We start from the raw sequence: 23934 nt of genomic DNA, 5'->3' as shown, positions 1-23934 counted from the left end.
AAGAAAATATATCCAGGTTTTTAAAAATAATTAAAAAACAAAACAAAACCATTGTGTCTTCACTGATAAACATGCTTTGAAGATGTCACCCTTCTTTTCCTGAGGAATTATATAACCAATTGTTTTTCTTTCCTTTGCACCCGCTAGGAGTTAACTAAAACAGAATAAACTAAAAATTGTGCCTTCATTGCACATTTGCACTGATTATCAGCACTGAAAATGGCTAAGTTCTGCTTATCAAGGTAAGATATAAAGGCGAGAAATATATCCTTTGGTCTTGCATGAGTTTATACTTTAATGTTCCCATGTTTGTTACCAAGCATGCCATTCTTACTCCCTGCATTGTCCATGGTAGAATATAGCTTTGATATCCATGGCTACCAGCTGGGATATCTGTCATCACCAAAGAGCTTGGTGGAGAATGTGGAATGTCAGGCTCCATCCAAAACCATGGAATCCAAATCTACACCTTGCCAATAGTCACAGAGTTTTCCACTACCATTTAAAGTTGAGAAAAAGAGGCAAACCGGAGATGTGACATCAGCGGCTATATTGAACTGAATCCATTTCTTAGATGAGGTTTTCATATGCTACAAGGGCACTAGCTATCAACTGCTGTTTAGAATGAATTGGAAGGACAGTGGTAGTGCCTCTTGCTGATAACACAACCCATTAGTTATCAAGTACATTTGGGTATTGACCGTATCATCTAGCCTATGACCTAATGCATTTGGCAATTGCCTTTCTTCCGTACGTTCTGTGGACAGTTTACAATAAGTAAATAATCAAAGCAATGGGCGACCCTAGGCCATAGCTACTTACCAATGCAGATATTCTGGAGGCTAGAATTGCCATGCCTAAGGCAGTTTAATTGGTAGTTGGACCTTCAGAAATTAAGAAACACATTTCTTTTTGAATGGGGAAAAACACGACACTTTATATATTCTTAGACAAGTACCAGGAGACCTTGAGATGATATCTGGAATTAGCCTGCATTGTCAGATTTGTCTATTTGGGAAGCCAAGGGATACCTTGGGTTTTAAGCACATGGCAAGCTTTGACATTATTATCAGTTCACACTTATTACATACAGAGAACATGTGTTATATGGCTTCTTTTTGCTGCCCTAGAAACCCTAAGCTCTATATTCTTCTAGCATGTAGAAATATTGATGTCTCTCTCTGAAAACAAACATTTGTATGTTTGTACATGAGAAGAGAGATCCTAATTTTATAGGATTCTAAAATTGGAAAAAACATGGGAATATAGCTTCAATCTCTCACTCTGAATTAAAATCTTGTCTAAGGAAGGCATTCTTGGAAAGAGGAGATGCTGAGGGCATACCAACATTTTGAAATTTAGTGCATGAAGAAAACCTACTCAACAACAAAACCCCCAACAAATGGTATTGAAAGTAGTGTTGAAATAAGCACTTGTGGAAGCAAGAGGTACTAAGGTGTGACTAGGGCACAAGTGGACATAAAAAGCTCTATGCCCTCCCTGCTTATTACCCAGCCACACATAACTGTGACAACCATTCAGAGCTATGGGAAAGTGGAAATTTCTAGAACTATTTGGATAGATTTGTACAGAAATCAATGACTCATGCAAGCAAGAATGATGTCTTTCTTTACAAAGTGTTTTACATATGTTAATATTTTAAAAACTACATATATGTGTGTATACAACTATGATATTGCAAAGTATGTACATTTATGTATATGTAGATCTATGTATATGTATGTATATATATATATGTATATATATATGCATATATATACACACACACACATATATATAGGTATATATTGATAATTATACCTATATCTGGCTATATCAAAAATTGTCCAGCAGGAAAATATGTAGTATGAAAAGGAATTCCTTTTATTTCACAACCTTTCTCTATTCAGGAATCTATCATGAGCAATTCCTGGCATAATTTTTACAGATAGTCTCTCAATGTATTAATTAAATACGATATACTTATCATTCAATAGAATTATATATGATATATGGCTTTGTGCTGTTCTTTGTTTTAAAATGCACCATAGAAAAAAAAACTTCATCTCAGAATGTCTTCCTTTATTTTAGTAATCTCATGGCATTATTCTGGTTTACATTTTCTCCTATGAATAGTGCTATATCTGGGTTTTCCCCCATGCATTGTCAATCATATGTGACCATATGTAGATATATAATATGTATTATACACAGACACATGCACACACACACATATATATGCCATATATTTGGCTGTATCTATATGTGTATTCCTAGGTTTTCACATTCAAAGTCCTTATTTGTTTTGACTGAAATGAGTTAAACAACAGCAAATTACTAACCAATTAGCCTAGAAGGCAGAGCAATAATAATTGGCAACATCATTTACTATGCAGTACTTGTAATTACTCCTTTAATTCTTATTCCTTATTGAGGTAGATATTATCACTTCTATTATTGTTGTTATTCATCAATGGAGAAAGGCAGGCTTTGATTCCAGTCATGAAACTTAACCATGAAGTCTTTGGTGCTTTTTCAAACACTGTGTTGATTCCCAGTGATTCTGTTGCTGCTGTGCCAGGGATGGGGCATTTATTGGATACCTACTGTATGCTAAGCAGTTGGCATGCATTATATGCAGCCTTTGTCATGTACTACAATATGTTATTGTTGTCTAACAGTCTTAATGAGGCTTCATAACTTTCCCAAAATCTCAGATGTAATTAAGTTAAGGCCGAAGAATGGAAAGGAGATAGGACCTCAGACACCCTCCCCCCCTCCCCCCAATGAAGACAGGCAGAGGAGGGAATTTATTTATATGCTTAACATTATGAAAAGCTGAATTTAAATATGCATACTACATATATGTTATATATGTATATTCAGTATACATATGTTTTATATGTATAGATATATGGATCTAATATATATGTGTGTGTATGTATGTATGTGTGTGTGTATATATGTGTATATATATATACACACACACATATATATGTATATATACATGTACATATATATGTATATATATATATATATATATAATATCAATGTGTGTGATGTAATTAAATAAGCCATCTGAGACCTAGGTAGAAGGAGTTGGTCCAAGAGCCAGTGGGAGAGGATGCAGGGCACACAGGCAAGAGCATCTGCTGCAGAGTCAGGCTTAGTGGCTTGTGCAGACCCCAAGGGGATCTCATCCTAGGAGAGTGACTCGTCCTCATTGACTGCTTCCACCTCTAAAAACATCCCACATGCATGTGTTATGTTTATCTAACAACAGTCCATCGTGAGGAGAGGCACTAGATGGCTCTGCTCTGAGTCAGGCTTTGTGGCCATGGAGAGCACAAATGAGCAAATGTCAGATTAGGCAGTGTCATTGCCAAGCAAAGAGGAACATGCGGCTTCTCCAAGTGCTGTCCGTTCTCTGTGTATTGCCAATGGTGTAATAGGCATGCTTCTGGAAATTTCTAGCTACGTGGATACAGACAGCTTTGTAGCCCTTTAAACCAGACCTGTGTGTCTAATAACATGTTGTCGAGATTAAGTTTTAATCTGTGACTGAAGTTTTGTCTATTTGGGGGAATATTTAAAAATTGGTGATTTTTTTTTCTTTTTTTTTTTTACGTTTTGCGATTTCTACAATCTTGGTCATATCTACACATGGTATTTTGAGTTGAAAATACCACATGTCCCTTGTTTCAAAATACCTCCTTTCACTTCATGGGGATTGGGTAATAATTGATAGAAAGTCCCAAAACATGTAAGAATTATTTATATGATAATTATGAGTAATAATTAAGCTACATAATAAAAATTAGGATACCTGCAAAGCATTTTACATGCATCATATGCTAACACTGAAGTCCTACCATATAGCCAACCTGATTTCCATGCGGTCTTTTATTTTGTGTTGAGGATAAAGAGTCACAATGGTGAAAGAGAATCCTTTCTCATGTCCTGCAGCGTGCTTGCTGTTGCCCATCTTCCAGTTTTGAGCCTGTGGACTCAACAATCCTCAGGGTGAACTATTCAGGGGAAAAGTAGTGATATCAGAATTAGAGACGTTCAGGTATTTAACATGGCACCTCCAGTGTATTATCTTAAGTGTAATTGAGAATACAGAGAAGAGCTGCATGGGATATACGTGAACACTGACTTGACCAATGTGGCTGTTGGAACCCCCTCCCCTCACATGCCATGAACGGTGAGAGAAATTGTGGTCCCTATTAGAAGAACATCGCTCCTTCTAGACAGCTTGGTATACACATCATCATCAGAAGTTTTCATTCCCCCAAAGTCAATTTTCTTAGTCTTCCTCATGATCACGCCATGACTACCTATGAGCAAATACCAAATTTTATTTACGAGTTTCTTTCTTTGGAGGAATCTGGTCCGTTGCCTATAGGTTCTACAGCACATTATTTTATTCTCTTTGAATTCTCTAAGAGAAAAGTCCTATCCTCAGTCTGAGTCAAGCTCTCTTAGACAAATTATAGCGTCCTCAGTTAAAACCATTTCAGGGGAGGATTATTGAAACACTTGGCTTGCTTTCTTTAAATGCCCATTTTAACTCTCGTTTTTGGAATTGTGCTTTCATCATTTAAAAATATACCTTTAGGGCCGGGCAGTGGTGGCACATGCCCTTAATCCCAGCACTTGGGATGCAGAGGCAGGTGGATTTCTGAGTTCGAGGCCAGCCTGGTCTACAGAGTGAGTTCCAGGACAAAACAAACAAACAAACAAACAAACAATATACCTTTAAATACATGAGTAATTAATATATGTTCATCAATAAAAGGTCCTAAAGAATGAATCTCTGCATTATTCAGATGACGTGCCTAGGCTAAGTAGCCACTCTTCATCAACATACATAACTACTGTGTGCTAGGACCTCAAGTAGCTCCCAGAGCTGTCACAGTGAACCCAATAGGAATAGCACAGTTCCACACAAAGCAATATTGAAAGTGATTATCAAAGCTTTTCTCCTTGAAACGGAGCCACGACAACAAACTTCCGTCCTCAGACATTGCTCTTTTGCATCTTAGGATTCTTAAAAAAAAAAAAAAAGCCAACCTCAAGAGATCAAGGTTAAAAATTATATTACTCTCAAGAAGAAACCTAGATCACACTGACATGAATAGATAAATAAATTGCAAACATTTCTGAGATCTTCCTTTCTAATTCTTGTGGGGTTTTGGAGCACTCCCCAATGCCACCCCACATACATATCTCTTCCTATTCCCAGTGAGTAGCTTTAAGTCATATTAAACTATGCATGCCTATTCTCTCAGACTTTAGGATAAATAATCCCAGGGTGGAGACTTTGAACCCTGTTGTGGTGATGTTCTCCCATGCTAAGAGAATGAGTATATAAGACTTCATGTCAGAACACTGCTTCCACAGGGTCGATCTCAGGCTACCCCATTACAAAACCAGATACCCCAGGTGACACTGCTCTCAGACACATTCCTAAGGCAGAGTGAGGCAGGAAAGGAAAATAGAAGGGCATCTGAAAAAGGGGAAACTCTGACTGGTACTTCTGAATCTATATAAATGTGTTTCCTGCTGTTGCCTTAGCTGTTGAATCTGAGGCTTGTTCCTCTATTGTAACTTTGCACCTAGATTGTTGTCTGAACTCTAAACCCTCGGAACTGCATGTCTGAGATGTGAATGTGTTCCTGGTCTCAAATCAATCTTGTCAGCCCTCAGAAAGCAATGCAAGATAATAAGTCGTATTCACCTGATTGCTTTCCTGCGCTGAGACAGCTAGTGACGCGTGTCTCCCTGATAACCAGGAGTCTCAGATCTGAGGCAGGGATAAAGGGAAGCTCCGCAGCTTGCGGAATCTAAATTTGACAGTCGATGGCTGAGGAAAGGGTCAGCAGGGATAGATTCTGTGAGAAGGGAACAAAATTTATCTGCCCTGGTTGCAATGATTAGATGTCTCTTTGTCTGGCTTCTTTAGAGCGGGTGACTGATTGTCCCTGCCAGCTGGCTAATATCATAATTAGCAAAGTTGCTACCACATCTGCAAAGTTTAATCGAAAAATTTACCAGTGGTATGATGGCATTGTCACCGCGATCCTGAGGGAATCAGAGTCGACTTCTGCTTCAACTGGAATGGCAAGGCTGTAGAGCTGAGATGAGAAACTGTAAACTTGCTCAGCCAAAGGTATGTTTTCTTTATACTTCTACATCCAGAGTTGTCTTATTAAGATTTTTATTCAGTAGTCCGGTGGCTTCCTTCCTGCTTTGTGACTGAAATGCTTTATTAAAAGATCCGTATTTTTTGATCATTTAGATGATTATCTCTGAAAATGAAAAACGTTAAGGTTTTATTTTTCAGAAATCTGGAGATTTGAAGAAATAAGTAGCTCTTGATACCGAGGGTGGATTAGAGAACAATATTTTGCCTTTTTAAAAATTTAGCTAATTTTTAAAAATCATTTCCAGAATAACTCTTTGGTAGCAAATATCAATTTAATACTTATGTTGTGGATATTTATGTATGCTTGCCTAACCATATAAAAGCTGTTGTCTTGCCTTCTTTGATGTGTCACTTAGTCAGAAGAGAGAGAAAAGGGTAAACACTGCTATAGAATATGTAGAGCCTATCTTAGTTTGAAGAAGGGATCAAATTGGAGAGGAGTGGACTTTGTAGAACCCTTAAACTAAGTACCCTCTCCTCTTTTCACATTATTTCATGAAACAGTGTGCTCCTGTCTGTCACCAGTCTGGTCCATGATCGTCCTAACTATATATTCCTTTCCTTGTGATTTGCTTAGTTTGATTGAATATGCAAGCTCTGGGGTGTTTCTCGAATTATAGCCTTCACATATTGTTAATTAATGAGTGTGAATATTGATGAGGAGAGCCATGTGCCTTTGTGAATATGCTCGTGCACTTTATCTGAGTACAAAGGAGGAGGGAAGGGGCTCAAGACTATGCAGAAGGCAAAGTTGACTTATTTATGCTGTGTCACACCACCGCCATAATTATCCTGGTGATGGATATGCAATAGAATTGGGGGCATACATTAAGGCTCTTTTATGTTCCCTCAATCCAGGCCATTTTATCATGACAAAAAGCAATAATTTGACTTTTGCCTATTACTCTTGTCTTTTGCCGTAATAGCCATTTTTAAGCCCAACAACACTTTCTAAAAATGGATGCGGAGCATGTGTGTATGAAGCATGCGCATTTCTACTTTCTCATGTTTTGATTCCTAACCTTAGATGGCATTATGATCTCCATGTATTGATTTGAAATGTTGCTAATCAGATTTCACATTATCAAAATAAGAAATGGATCACCCCGTGGAATTCTCGGCTTTGGAGCATTTAGGCAGGCAAATAATTTTAAGCACAGTTTATCAAAATCATGATATAAGTTGACTTAATTTCTCTCAAGTCTTCACTAAAGTTTAATGAAGTTGATCGGAAAAATGGAAAGTGAAGATTTTGATTGTTTAGTTATATCCTTCCCATCAGTTTTATAGGATGATGTATCATGATAGAGATTCTTTGATGCTTTAACTTGGAGTCCTCTTTCTCTAAATCTGCTGTAGAGCAAAGAGGATACTCACTGTATGTCTCAATACACAATTAGATACTGAGTTAGTGAATTTAATTATTCTACTCCTCTTCAAATATGATTGACATGCACTTCCTCCAATATGATTAACGTGTACTTCCTCCAAATAAATAGTTTTGGTTCCCAATTAGCTTCATCAACAGAACCAAGCAGATGGTTAGCAAAGTCAAGTTCCTATAACCACACACTGCTATTTTAGCCAAAACGTTATTTCATGTACTTGAGCTGAGTAGCAAAGGTGTCTAAGAGTTAGCAAGGGCTAGAAAAATCACTCACAGCTAATAGCGTGGTTTTGCTGTTTTTTGTTTGTTTGTTTGTTTGTTTATAAAAAACTAAAAACAAGATTATCCCTTAAGATATATAGAAATGCACGTTTTTCAGACTTCCAAAAGAATTTAATATTTTCAGTTTAATTTGGTAAGGTAAAGAGACAATTAGTGACACGTAGGAATAAAATGTGTTCTTTCACATGGAAATGGGAATATAATAAATGTCCTGCAGGTGATTGGACCCATCACAATTTTACTGAAGATTAAAGTTTGACTGACCTTTGTTAGGGTGATTAACCTTTCTGAAATTAAAAACTCCACCTGAATTAGTCTGTCTAATTTAAATGCAAACATCAAGCAGACTCCGAGCTGTTAAAATAATAACAATAAAACCCTTGTGTTTTAATTTTCTTGTTTGCATATCTCAGTGATATGCAGCCTGGGAATGGCCAGAGCTCTGGCAGGAGCATTGCTTAAGCAGAAAAATCCAGAAATAAATGAATACATAATGGGGAACCAAAGTCCCAAGTACTATCTCTTTGCTATAAAACCTAAAAGGCCTTTACCACACCCAAGGAATGGAGCAGGAAGCCTGGCTCTATTCAACTGAAAATAAATGCTCTCCATAGAGAAGCAACGTTCTGAATGACAGCAAGATCTTTGCCCTAATCCCATAGTACCAACAAACTCCGCACTGCATCCCTGGGTTAAGTTTATACTAGGGATCCTCAAAGCACAAGTCTTCTATCACAGCTTCTCGAGAAGCAGCCCTGAAAAGTTGAGTTCTTTCTTATATCTGGAATCTCATTCCCAAGATCTCCTAGAATCTATGGCTGTAGTCAGTGTTTTTACCGAGCTCAAAAACATTATAGGAAAGTTAAACTACTTCTCTTTGGAATTTCATGTAAAGATTTTGGTTTATTCCCCTATGGTAAATTTTCAGGAAGCTTTTGTGAAAAGTTTGTATATTCGTGCTGCTTCAAAAACTACTTTACTTCTCCAGTCCATATTAATTTTCTTATTACTAAGTCAGTGTGTCTTTTAAGCTTTGGTTCCTGCCACACAGTGAATGTGTCCTCTTTTTATGTGGACTATTAAAATGGTAATAAAGGTACCCTTCATATGGTATGCAATTCATTTCTCTCTCTTTTCATCAAAGAATCCACTCTGAATGTGTAAAGGTAGAAAAGTCCAAAGAATTATGGTATAAAATTAAGAAGCCTGAGGTGCTATCATTTATTTTTTCACAAGCTTTTCATGTGTGCTCTTCACGGGCTTCTCAAAGATAGGCTTCTACAGTAGGCCTGTGAAGAAAGTCACAGAAGAAATACTTGTGACAGAGAAACTGAGACTAATCAACTGGCAGAATGACTCTGGCCTCCTCCAGAGACTTATAATACCCCAAAGATTAACAATATGTTTAACTAGAGTCTGTTTGCTGTAAGGATAATTTCCTATGCTTATTCATAGGACAAAGATTCACCATAAATTATAAACAAATGTGTTGTTCTGATAAGATGGAGAATATCAGCTTTAGCTTTGGCACACCAAATTGTCAGACTTTACAAAATTCATTCTTTCTATGTTAATACTTGCTTGCTTATTAAAGTAATGTTTACAAATAGGTCTCTGATATATAAAATCCCCCAAATTTACACTCTTCTCTCTTCAGACATAATTACAAATTTTGTCTAATGTGGATAATCCCCTTTGAGTTCTTAAGAGAATGAACGAATGTAGTTTTTTGGAAGACATTGTTGCAAGTATCACGATATTCTGTGAGCATAACTTGCGAAGGTATTAATGCTCTGACACGTCCATACATTGTACTGTCACTAATAACCAAGAGACTTTTCTCATGGAAGAGAATCAGAGCTGGGGGTTGGTGGTGAAATGTGTCCTTCTTGGGGTAGAAAAATGAATTTGTAGAAAAGGAAATGAAAGGAAAAATAAGGTTCTATGCTGTTAAATCTAATCATTTGGTTTACTTCACTGTGATTTGAAGATGTGTGTGTGTCTGTGTGTGTGTGTGTGTGTGTGTGTGTGTGTGTGTGTGTGTGTCTGTGTGTGTGTTTTCTGGCAGTCAGTTCTCTTTCTAAGCTAACTATTCCCTGACATTTTCCCTTGTAGTTGTGAAATAACACTGTTTGCTATTAATAAGACAAGATTAATCCATGCGATCTTTCTATGGACTGCATATTTGAGTTGGATTCCTTCTGTTTAAAAACTCAGACTGATGAAAAGCAGCCACTGATGGCATTTAATTCCTTGCTTATTGTCCCTTGCTGTGTATTGTGTCAGCGACTTAAATTCTCAGAAGTCAAAAGTATGCCTCCTGTGAGTAGTTTTATTTCACTGAACAAAAGGAGAACCAAAGTTGCATATGTGAAGTTTTTCAGTAATTTTTTTATACTAAAGAAGTAGTCACCTACAGCTTTTTAAAGATGTGACTCTGTTCCATAGACATTAGAGTAAAAGTATTGGCTAATCATAATAAAACAAACTATTTCTTATAATCTGTTTGATATAGTCTAAAAGAAGAAAGTAAGAAATGATAAACACTCCAACATTAACTTTTCAGATTAAAGAGAACTATTCATTCTTTAATTAGTCCTTAATTCACATGATTGTTCATCTAGTATAGTCAGGTGGCTGTGACCTATTTGACATAGTCTATGTAATTTGCCCTAAAATTAGCACACCATTTAGGTTATCTTCGAGGGCTTGAAAGATGGCTCTGGTGGTACAGAGATTGTTCCACACCCTGACAGCCTAAGTTCCAATCTCTTTAAACTGTGCAAATGACTGACATAGTAGCACAAATATCTCTGAATACCAGAGAAGCCCCACCTGAAGGAAGGAGGAAGAGAAAAAATGTGTCTGGGGTAGACTGGGGTCTGCAAAAGTGGACCTGAGACGCTGTTCCAAGCAAAGAGAATGAATTCGTTTGACATCTGAAGCAATTCTCTGACCGAACATATAGCTTACACATCCACACTGACACCCCCCCCAACACACACACAACTTAAGCCTATACAACATATACACACACAGAGAAATGAAAAGATATCTAAGATGTTTATACTTCTTTTTCATGTAAAGCTTATAAGTAACTTTGTTTACCTAACAAGTGTCTTTGCCAAACATTCTTTACACCACTTGATGACTGTACTCTTACAGTCTGTTGATAAATGTGCCTTTCTATTTGATAGCTCCAATTACGGAAATTGTGTCCCAAAGACAGTGTCTGTCAGGTTTCTGTGTTATAGGAAATTGTCCAGTTGTTTATGATCAATTTATCTAAAGGCTACATGGTAAGAATATCATTTTGATAAACACTAAAAATAAAGAGTAAAAGTTGTTCTAGAATGCTATAATGTGGAGAAAGGACATCATGTGGCTTAGCAAGAGAACTTTTGTTATCATCTCCTGATTTATTATTGGGGAAAAGAAACAGGATTATCCTGAGTTAGACAAAAAGCAAATCTCCAGAAGATTAGCCCAGGACATTTTGGACTTGGGAGTGCACAAATACAGCTATCCTTAGTGACATTTCTACCTTTGAGAGTTGATTCTCTTGGTTTATAAACTGTCTGAAGTTGGCCCAAGGGAATGTGAAAACTCTTAAGTCTACCTTTGTATTGTATACCCTCTCAGGGTTTTAGGGAGTGCCAGAGAGAACTAAGGAATGTTAACTAGTTAGTTAAATTGGATTGAATGCAGCACTTACCATTCAAAAAAAGCTAAAGAGACTGAAGCCCTGTTTCATTAGAAAGGGCAGGTGTGCAAGAAGCACACCACAGTTTCAGGAAGAAAAGACATTGAGAGAATGGTTGGAGAGGTAGATGGCTGAGCCCTTTGTTGGTATATCAGATACTTTTTAAAGTAACTCCCACCTTAGCAGTTTAATACTTAGTAAAAAAAAAAAAAAAAAAAAAAAAAACCAACCAGTTTCTCTGAACTTCGGAATGGTGCTTCCGAATTATCATTTTGGTTTATGTCTTTAAAGAGACAAAACAAAAAAATCAGCCAGTTCATCGTATCCATTTTGAGAACAAATGTAAAAGCCCACTAAAGGGCATTGTGTAGAAATGCTAAATAATATCAACATGGAAATAGGGACGAAGGAGATTATCATGACGCAAGCTGTAAAAGAAAAGGACTCCTGGCAGACGGGATCTCAGTGTATGGGGAAATGAGTCACCCAGAGTCCTGCCTGGAGATGGGAGACTGATTACTAAGTCTGTGCGAGTCTCCGCCCCCCCCCCCCCCCCCCCCGCCGCCAAGTTGTATGAATCCTTGAGGATTCAGTAACCATTTACAGCTTGCTTGGTGGTGATTACACTCTTAGGCAGGTATGAATCAGCCTCACAATATGGAAACATTGAGGAAAACATTTATGAAAAATATGATCCAATTTCTGAAAATAAGGGCCAATTAAAGAGTGAGATTTAATTTTGAAATTTTACTCTGTCTACATGATGTATATATTAGCGACGATTTCTCTCCCCTTCATCCTTCATCGTCATACACAAAATGAGAATTTTTTTAAACTTATTGACATATTACTGAAGAATCTAGCTTTTCCCCCCAAAATTACACATTTTTTGCATAAATGTGCCTAATTACCTGAATTCAGTTTTGATTAGCAGTGTTAATTGATGCAGCTGTGGACGGGATCTGTTTACCTAAATTACCATGTGCAAACAGCAATATGTCTGGAAGTGAATATCGTAACGTGAAAATACTAATTAGCTAAGACAGATTGTTATTTAAGTCACATTGTGGAGCTTTCTAATGAAAGCGCCAGCTATGTCAGGACTTTATGATATTCAGACAGAAATGTCTATATTACATATGATTGCTAAATTTAATTCATAAGAGCAGATGGGATGTCAGCCAGGCTTCTTCTGCCTTATCCCTTTATTAATGTGAATATTTTACTCAACTGGAGATATATTCATATGTTTTTGTGGGAGTTTCATTGGAAGCTTTGACAATGTGCCAACCCTGTACACGGAGCCTTATCTATTTCTTGACCAATATTGTCACAGATTATATCCATCCAAAGATGGAGGGAAATAAACCATCTTGCAAGTTTAATTACACCATTTGTTTCATTTAGACTTATACCAGAAAGGCAAGTGAAATAGGCAGCTTACACCATTTTATTTTTGTGTTTTATCTTGCCATCCCAAATAAATAAGAAGGATTCAGTCCTAAGATTCTTAAAAATTCTTCAGTGTCCCCTGGGCTAAAAGGCAAGTATTCCTTGTCTGTACATGGTCCCTGTCTTTATTCATCTTAAAAAGACTAAGAGACAATGGTTCTTTTCCAGTGTCTGGTTCAAAATGCTACAGCCTTCTTTTGTGTGTCTTTTTTCCCTCATTACCCTGTTTACCCTTGTCCTAAAACATGACCTGCTTGGCTTAAGGCTTCTCGCCAAAGAAAACATTCATATTTTACCGTCTCCTCTGGTTCTCTGCTCTCATTAGTGGCAGTGTCCCTAGTAGGTATCTAAAGATTATTGAACCAACCTTACATGTCACAGTGAAGAAATAATGGACCATCTTTCCTCTCCCAAGAGGCTACAGGACTGTGTCTAATGTGTGATGTCTCTTCTTCCCAAAGGCTGGGGAGATAAGGCCTCTTGACTCTACCAGAAGAGCTTAAGATCTCCCATTAGATATTTTAAGATGCCGTGAGCAAAATGGGGATAATTTTCACGATGCAAATTTGAACATAATTATAGTTTGGCATATTTAATTTAGGTTTAAGTGAGAATTATAATTACCAAAAATTTAATTATTCCAATTATGCAAATTTCTATCCCCAAAGTTTTGTGTAATTTGGGTTCTCTAGGATAGACTGAGACATAGCAAAATTACAATGGAGTTTAATAGGAAGAATGAGAAACATGAAACAATGAATCTAACTACAGTTTTGCTATGAAAATGTAAAGGTAGTGCTGACTATCCCAGGGAAACTTAAAATGCTTTATAGGCTTAAATAAAGAGTATCTGGGGTGTGGGGAAGACATTATGTACTAAACGTTCCATTTTCTATATCAATACCAATGCTTGCATGTAATTCCTCCTTGGCTATTTACTATCTTTCTAATTAATGCAGATAATCTCAGTACTTTTCGAATGAAATTCACGTGTCATAATGATGACCTGTTTTAGCATATTTGCCCTTTGCTTTTGATTGTTACCTATCTATCATTGTTTCCAGAGGTGGAAACAATAGATTACTGTATTTGAGGTTCTAAACAAAACAAAACAAAACAAAACAGCCTCCCCTCCACCCCCAAAGTAACAACAAAAATCTTGGAAAAGTTCTATTTCCCAGTGGCCGAAAGCAACTTGCTGAATGTTGTAATGTTGTATGAATTATATGAGAGAGTTTAGCACTATAGATTCAAAATGTGTGTGTGTGTGTGTCCTCAAAAAACACACCATATAAGCAAAGACCTTTGATGTTGTGTCTGGCCCTCTAGTTCAGTTATCTGAGAGGAATTTCTTTCTTCTGCTAAAGAAACTGATGGAAACCCAAGACAAGATGCAGCCATAAGAAGCAACACTCCCAAATTTACAGCGCCCTGATCTCTCTGGAGCAATGTCTAAGCCTCTCCTCACTGCCCATGGGATTCTCTGATATTTCAGTAAAAACTGCCTTTTGTTTGGTTGGATTTTTTTTTTCTGTTTCCATGTGCAGGCATGAGCATCTTTTGCGTTTGACTGTGTCCGTACATGTGAGTGTTTCTGCAGGGACACTTTAACAAGGGAGAGGGGTCAGGGGATGTCAAATGAGAAATGGGACTGTGGTGTCTTATCAGACATTCCAGTAAATTGTCTTGGGGCAAATCACTTAACCTTGGGTGTGAAAATTAGTTAATTTTAAGAATAAATACATCTATCTTTCTGACTTATTAAGGATTTATCACATGTGCCCAAGGTTCAACTGATCTCCAAATGAGGTGTAGGACTCTTTTCTTTGAACTCTAATTGGCTTGTGGGGGAAGCAGGTCTGACTGAGTTAAAGGGTGAAGGACTTAATCCTTTGAAGAAATTTTGATTTCCTTTTAATACTCCTAAGTATTGCTAATGCATTCTGAGATTAATTTGACTCTTACTGCTTCACTTACTCTGATTTCCTTCCCAAAGGGTAGATTGAGGGATCCCTGAAGGAAACCAGCTACCTCAGTATGCCCATCTCACACCCCACACACGGCGTTAGTCTGAAGTGGCAAGATGCACCCAGTAGGTGCTCTGAGTGCCGTTGGAGTGACTAGTGGCTGCTATATTAAGAACCATGACCACTAATCCTATTTGTAACTCTGAGTCACCATATTACAAGATCTGTATCCCTAACCGAGGCAGTCAAACCTTCTGAGGACATTGAAAAACTGCTAAAGCCCCTGGTTCTTTGAGGAAGCTGGAAAGTCGTCATTAGTGTGTATTCTGGCCGAAGGAACGCTCGTGTTTCTCAACAGATGTGACTAGTGTAAACTGGTTCTCAGCTATGTGTGGCATTTGCCACCTTGGGTTACTGCACAGTTTAAATAAAGTGGGTTTGGACTGGTGAACAAAAAGCTCTGTGAACAGGTAACTTCATTTAAGGTTTGCTAGCTGTATAACCTTGGGTATTTTTGGTTAAACCCCTGTGGACCCTACTTTACCCATCTGTAAAATAGAGATAATAATAACTTTGTTACGCTTGTATGATGTATACTTTAACCCAACACCTAGTATCATGAAGAAAGTGTTAACTGTAGCCACTATGTAAAATGCAGTAACTTTGTACTAGAAACCAACAGATATGAGGTCGGAGAAATGTTCCAGTCAGAAAAGCCTTGAAATGAAAGCATGAGGATCTGATCTCGGATCCCTAACATCCAAGCAAACCAGGCACAGTGGCACAAGTTAATAATCCCAGTCCTGAGGAGGCAGAGACAGGCAGATCCCCGGGGCTCATTAGCCAGCGAGTCTAGTCAACCTGAGCTCAGGGTTCAGAGTGAGACCTTGTCTTAAATAACAAGGTGGGAAGTGACTGAGGAAGACACCCAATGTTATACTCTGGCCTCTTACATGTATGCACATGTGTAAACATGCACATACATATAGATACACACAGACACATAGATGCACACACACACACACACACACAAATACACACACACATACAGAAAGAGAGGAACGGCAAGAGGGAGGGAGCCCAGCAAAAGTAGGTCATTAATTTACTTAAAAGGCTATGGATTAAACTTATGTGTGTATACACATATACTCGTACATGTATTTGCATATGTGTATACATACATATACATACATATATGTACATGTATATACATATATGTATACATATACACATTTACACACACACACACACATATATATATACATATATATATATATATCTATCATCTGTCTTAAAGTTTATCTGTGCTTGTAAATCCAGATAGTTTCCTAATTCCTGCTTTTCTATTAATTTCTAAGTGTTAACATTTCATAGCTCAAAACCCATTCTGTACCTACTGTCCTCTGTGATTTCATAGCAATGGAGCAGGACAAGCATTGCCTTCTCCCTTATAAATGGAGCATGGCAACTTACCTCACATCTCTTACTTCAGGGAGAGAGGAACATATAGAAGTACAATTCACCAGACATCTTTTCCTAGACTGGATAACAGCCAAAAGTGCCGTCTCTCTGTGGGATATTCCCTGTAACTGGCACTACATCTGCATTCAGAGGCCAGGAATGAGGATAAAGAGAAATATACACTATTTACCAGGCTTTGACAAGCAGAGAACTTAGGTTCTCCTCCTCAATACACATTCATTACTATATCTGTATATTATTTACAGTCGATAAATATGTATGATCTGTATTATGATTAGGGATTGAGTAAAAATGAGGTGTGTCAGAGTTGGAGAAGCTGAGACCAAGAACTGGGATCTCCCTTAAGCTTGTGCAAATGTCCAGAGATCTAAACATGGGGAAATATCTAAGAATTTCTTAAGAGAGTAAGTAGCACATAGCTAGGTGTAGTAGCCATGCCTTTGGTTCCAGCACTCTGGTACTAGAAGTAGGAGGATAAAGGTTCAAGGTTTCTTTGCAAGACTTGGGAGATAATACAGATGGATGCACAAACACTTTTATCTGTGGAGTATTTTAAAGGGTATGGAAGAAACCTAGAGAGTAGAGGGCACTGTGCCTTTAAGGATTCTAAACCACTAATTACTAAGCTATGGTTGTATAATGATTCTTCAGATGGACAGTGGTTAAAGTTGTAAATCCAGCTTCTTTTAATCCTCAGGGTATTAGGAAATACATCTACTCATTCCTATATCTATTCAACAAATATTTGTTCCTCCTCACAGTGGGTAGCAGAATACACATAGAAGCTTAGAAGATAGATGGCCTGGGTTCCTATCCTTGCTGCTGTCCTAACTATGGACGAGGTAAATTATAGGAACCTTCAGCTCTCTTGTCTATGAATTTGAGTTGACTATGGTAAGACTGATAGGGCTATTAAGAATGTAGCTAAAGTGCTTTCCACTGCAAAGCACATACACTTGGGGATGGACAGTAGAGAATCGAAGTGGTCATATACCAGAACAACCAATGTATGATAATATAGACCCTAAATAAGTGCCTTTGAAAGCAACCCATATTCCATGGGACTGCTAGACTGGAGAACTAGGAAGGGGCTTTTAGAGAAATGTCAAACAACAGCAACAGAACTTCCTGTGCACTGTGGTGTCTAGAGCAAGCTATTCTTTTGTTCAGTATGTTCAGCCTGGTGAATATTTCCCTAGTAACCACTGTTAATTTAGGGACCTATGACATCTGTACAATTTAAATAAGACCAGAAAGCACATAGGGCATGATTTTTCTATTCAACATGGATGAATAGGGCCACATCTATGCCAGCCTTTGATTCATGAACTCCATGGGGCTAATTGACCCTGGGTTGCAGCCTTCTTTGAGAGGATACATTGTAGAGGTAGGCTCTGTTTGGACTCACTCTGCGTTCTTATGTCCAGAAAATCTAAATTAGATTTTTGTCGTTAGCTTGTGAACCTTATCTTAAGCCCACTTAATGAGGTCTGCGGTGGAATGTCTTTTATGCTCCGTGGCCTTTGTGCTTAGCCCCTGTTACTTTGGAATTAATGGCGTAACCGCAGTGTTAGCTTGAGGTCTGCTGCTTTGGAAAACACATCCTCGTATGTGTTTGAGTATTTAAATTTTGTTTTCTAGCTTTTAGAGTTTACATCCTGATGGTGCATTCAAGTGCTAGGGAAATGAGACCAGATGGAAGTGACAAGCAGCCATTCAGCAAATTGCATACACATTACATTTCAGAAAGCCAGTGTACATATGTCTGTCTGGATGTGTTCATATGTTGGATTATTTCTGTTTCATTCAAACGGTTGTGATTTCAGTGGAGCAGTTACGTAGAATGTCTGTCAGCATGGGAATTTTGCTAGAAGGGGAAACAGGACCTTGGCTGAGGCATTTTGTCAAATGAGGCTAAATGTGGGGGGCAATGAGTGGCCCCTATGAGTCTTTTCTCATCTTCTGTAGTTTGTCTTCCATAATACTCACCGATCCATGACATAAGTACATTTATTGTACTATTGTATACCATTCCGCTACAATGTAAACTTTAAGGACAAATATTTTGCTGTCATTTAACCCTATAACATTTGGCCTATGCCAATGAATAAATTGGCAATGACTGAAATAATGAAATGGTAATTTGTTCTCACCCAGGCTGAAGGCAAATGTAACAGAGTTTCTTGTGTCTTTTAAGTGATGGACCTGTGATTGTGAGCAACAACGAGGGGAATGTCTAACACTTACATGACATTTGTTACATGCTAGTTCTCAAAACTTTACCTCTAATGCAAGCAGAAACCTTTGAAGCAGGGGCCACAGTTTCCGCGATTTTATGAATGGGGACACTGAGACACTCCTTCTGTGTGACAGAGCCATGTTGAGCTCCATTAGCGTGATAGTCCACATCACATAGCATTGAAATGTGGCCTCTGGGGTTTGACTATAAGTCACCTCAAGAATTTATCCACCCTTTCAATTAGCAAAACCTATCACAACCATGATCATTAGTTCTACATCATTCTTAAATATGCTATTCAGTTCGACCCAGCAGTGCAAGGAGAGCAGGTCCCATTTTTCACTCTGAGATGCAGTTATTGAGAGAGACTCCCATACTCCCTGTTTGGAGTTACCTTCTTCATTGATCTCCCTGCCTCCCTTCTCTTCAGAAGAAAAGGAAAAAGAAAAGAAAACGGCATGATTGATGCTATAACTTACCATTGTGGGGTTCTGTACTCATTAGAATAGTGTGTTAACAGGCCCAAAGCATATTGCCAGACTGAATGGAAAATTTGATATTGAGAATTTAACCTTACATTACTCATAGTGAGTCAAATGCATTAGACACAAATTATGATAGAACCATGAGATTTAAATGGAAGGATTAACACACACATTGTATTAAAAACGAATGTGTCCGGTCAATTGGGTTGGTTAAATTTATTTTCAAAATCAGCTAGTTTTTTAGCATAGAATGGATACAGTGTTGCAGGCTCTGTCCCAGGTGAATGCTGGGAAAAATATGGTGAAGTCAAAACAAACATCATAAGTTCCCTAAAAACAGGTGTACATTCACTTGCAGATACTAGCATGTTATATAGTACAATCTGGCTAACATGTCTTCAGAACAATCATATGATTTTTATGAATGAAATTTTATTCTGATGGTATTAGACCAAGAAATCTTGGTAGAGTTGAGAAATTTGACTATAACTTGAACCTTTTCCCCTTTTCTAATATTTATCCATCCTCCATACAGCAGCATGTCACCAATTCATTCCCCTTTCACCTCTGCCAATCAGTCCAGATCCCCAAATCATTTCTTATATCCATTCAGCAGTTTCATAAAGTCCAAAATAAAGTAGCTTTATCTGGGGCTTGGATTCTATTGTCCCATTGTTCCCTTTTATATGATATACAATTGCATCCTATACAATCTTGCTGTTGCAGAATCTCAATTCCTGCTCCCCAAAACTGATATCACTCTTGCAAATTTCTAAGCAATATTAAGTACTTGGTAACAAATCTTAATGATGTGTTGTTAGACATTTTTTATTTGTGAAGATCTTCATATACCTTGGAAGGAAAATGCAGAACATCCTTTTAATGAAGACCTCCTAGATAGAGTCATTTTTTTTTCCTCTGTTAGGGTTGAATCATCAAAACCATGTCATTAAGTAATGGAGTTCCTTGCAGACTTTAGTTTCTCTCTACTCTATTTCCTTATATATTTCATTGTCTGTGTTATGAAATCTGATGGTCTTTATTTAGTTGTCGTCGTCATCATCATCGTCATCATCATCATCATCATAGCATTACCACCATGGTAACCGCATCTCCCCAAGCACTGCCAGCATTTACTCTGTATCCAGAGTGTAATTGATGGTGCTGAGGAGCGAGTGTCCATGAAATTTGATTTAAGGAGAGCTGAAGATCCATGTTGTTCAGTAGTATCTACCACTTCATCATGGACCCCAAATTTAGATGCAACCTTCATCCTTGATGACTTCTATCTGGGGTAGATGAACAAGGCTGTTTTGTCAACATTTTATTTTCCTCCTCCTGAATAATATATGAAAAAATACTAATTTTGTGACTTTGACTATTTTTGCTGATGGAAAGTTAAAAAAAACCACTTTGTTTTTTTTGTTTTTTTTTTTTTTTTTACAAGGGATGCAGGAATGGTTTATTATATGGAAATTTTCTTATCTAGCCTATGCTGAACTCAAGCTTGTAGCCCTCCTGTCTCAGCTTTTGGAGTACTGGTCAAAGAGGTACACCTGGCACATCTGCATTATTTTAATTGTGGTGATATATATATATATATATATATATATATACATACATATATATATATATATATATATATATATATATATATATATATCTCATACACACACACACACACACACACACACACACATATATATATATATATATATATGTGCAACATAATGTTCTAAAATATGCATACTTTAGAGAATGGTCCAACTAAGCTAAATAATGCACTATCCCACAGATGTTTCTGTGTGTGTTGCGAACATTTAAAATCTATTCTTAGTGATTTTCAAAATGCATGTGTGCTATCATAAACTATAGTCACTTTGTTCAAAGCATAGCTCTTGAGTACATTTACCCAAAACAAAATTTGCATTCTTTAAATGCATTCCCAAGTTCCCTAACTCCTGCTTCCATTTCCCAACCCCTGGTACTACAATGCCCTCTATAGGTTGAGCAACTTTTAGACTGAATCTATAAGAGAGATCTCCCTGTGACTGGCTTATTTTGCTCCCCACATGATCTTTGGGGTTTTGCCCATTGCTGTTACAGATGTCAGAGCTTCATCTGTTCAAAGGTTGATAGCCTTCCAGGTTTTTTATACCTCATTTTCTTTATCCACACATCTGTTGATTGAAACTTAGATTAATTCTGTTTTCTGGGCTGTTGTGATATATGCTACAGTGAACATGTGCACAGCATACAGATTTCTCACCAGCGTGATCATTTTATTATAGCTTTATTCTTTGCACCCAGTGTGGGATTGCTGGCTTCTGAAATGGCTGTGCTAACTCATACTCCCACCAATGGCCTACAAAAGTTCCTATTCCCCCACATCTTTGCCAGGGCATTGTAAAAGTATTCTAAGTTTGTTAATATCATTTCTCAATGTGGTTTTAATTTGTATTTCTCTGGTAATTAGTGATAGGTGAAGATTTTTTTTTTCATATACCTGTTGGTCATCTGTGTATTTTCTCTTGAGAAGTCTCCTTCATCTCTTTTGTCTTTATTTGGGTTGCTTGGTTTTTTTGCTATTGAAGTGTTTGATCTCCCTGTACTCTTCAAGTCCTAACTACTCATCAGATAAAGAGCTTACAGATAATTCCCCCTTCCTATTCTTTTTGTTGCATCTCTCTTGATGGATTCCTTTGGTGTACCCACTTTTTAGCTTGTTACCATTTCCATTTGTCTGCTTTTCTTTTAAGCCATAAAATCCTCATACCCTATACCACATGTATATAGTCAGCACTGACTGGACTCAGTGGGTCATATGTGAGTGGGGAGAAGAGGGTAAGAAATCAGGAGCTAAATGGGGTGGGGGTCTGGGAGAAACTAAGGTACTGTGAGAGTGAATATGATGGGAATATTGTAGAGATATATACCTTCTCAAGGAATAGATTAAATAATAAAAATCATAACTTATTCCGACATCAGGGAGATTTTTCTGTTTTCTTCTAGTAATTTTGCGGTTTAAGGTCCTATACTTTAATCCATTTAAAATTTCTCTATGATATGAAATAGACTCTGTTTCATTTTCCTGCACATGGATACCCAATTGCCCCAGCATCATATTTCAAAGAAGCAATCTTTCCACAATGTGTATTTTTGGCATGTTTGTTGAAGATCAATTGACTGTTAAAAGTGTTAGTTTATTTTAGTGCTTTCTAGGATGTTTCAGTGGCCTCAGTGTCTGGCTTTATGCTAGCCTCATGCTGTGTTGATGACTACTTGTTTTGTACATCTTGAAATCAGGGCTTCTAATGTTGCCAGTAGTTTTATTCTGTTTAATGAAGAGGGGTTTTTTATGCTACATTATACATTTTAAGATTTTTTTCCCCCTGTTTTTGTGGAAAAACCACATGATATTTTGATTGGTATTTTAACGGAACGTATACGTTACTTTGGACCATATGTGTGTTCTAGTGACATGAGTCTGTGAAGGTGGGAGATCTATTGTTTTCTTGAGCGTCTTCAGTGTTTTGAAGGTTTCATTGCATAAGTCTTTTATCTCCTTGATTAGATTGGTTCACATAACTTACACATGTTTTTAGATCCATTATAAATGGAATGGCTTGCATGGTTTCTTTTTTTTAGATAACTTGTTACTAGTATTCAGATATGCTTATATAGGATCCCTAACACAATCAACCACAAAGAATTAGAAATGCTCTAGGAACCCCACACTTGTGAAGGAGAAGGCTGAAGCCCTGGCCCAGAACAGGAACTTGCCTTCCAAGAAGACTGCTCCCTGCCCACTGGGCCAACTCTTAGCTCCACTGACAGGTTTACCTCCTAGTCTTTGTTTCTTCCCTTCTAGGAAAGTATAATATCAAAAGAGGCAAGGTAGAAAGACTATAAAAGCCCTCCTCCCCAGATTTGGTGGGGGTGGTGGAGTGTGGTGGGGTGGGGTGAGACCCTGTAAATACATCCATTTTCTTTTATGAAGTTTGTGTTTCCTAATTTCTTTTGAAATATACAGAAACAGGTTTGTGGGTTTATGGGTTTAAGTATCTGCTAGCACTTTTTAAATGGGAATGGGGAAAAAAGTAAAACTAGGTTTACTACACTTAAGAAATGAACTCAACCAAGTACATTTTAAAAACAAAGAGTAGAGATTGCCTTGGGAAGATTTGTCTATACATTATTCTTCCTGTAGGCTCTAAAGTTTGAAACACAACTTTAGGCCAAATGGATTATACCTGAACATCATTAGCATAAAACAAAGCCCATTGAGAACACAGAATATTCTTAATGGTAGCAATTGCTAGAGCCTAGATTCCTATCTGAATTGCTTAGAGCATGGTTTCCTTGTCCCAGTGACTGGCAAATCATATAGAATAGCTTTTATATCCATTTGTATGTATTGAACCCATGAAACAGTCCTTTCCCTTCATAGGCTTGCAAAATCCCTGGGCATCCTGAAAGCCAATTACATAAACAGACCACCTATGGTCTGTTTACTGCCAGATTCCTTTTCAAACTAGTCTGAAATGCAATGCATAGGCCTCCATGAGCTCTAGTGAAGAAGAAAGACAAGGACTGAAGAACGTTTGGCAGGATTGCCCTACATACGATGTCAGCCTCATGACACAGGCTCTGTGAGATCAGTTTGAACGGGAAGAGCTAGACAGAGTCCTGAGTCTGATCCTACAGAGCATTTAAAACTTCCTCA

The 23934-nt window shown here is 37.6% G+C and overlaps 1 long non-coding RNA gene across 1 annotated transcript in view; it reads left to right on the top strand.

Annotated features, from left to right (window-relative positions):
- The window catches only part of Rmst (rhabdomyosarcoma 2 associated transcript (non-coding RNA)), an 83433-nt gene that overhangs the window by 55298 nt on the left and 4201 nt on the right, over window positions 1-23934 (top strand). Inside the window, exons 10-11 of the long non-coding RNA NR_028262.1 lie at window positions 148-242; window positions 5969-6175. This is a non-coding gene — a long non-coding RNA (rhabdomyosarcoma 2 associated transcript (non-coding RNA)). The remainder of the gene's footprint in view (window positions 1-147; window positions 243-5968; window positions 6176-23934) is intronic.

The sequence above is a fragment of the Mus musculus genome, chromosome 10, assembly GCF_000001635.26.
Source record: "Mus musculus strain C57BL/6J chromosome 10, GRCm38.p6 C57BL/6J".
Lineage (NCBI taxonomy): Eukaryota > Metazoa > Chordata > Mammalia > Rodentia > Muridae > Mus > Mus musculus.
Note: the sequence above shows the minus strand (reverse complement) of the source record. Positions and strands in the feature narration are given on the sequence as shown.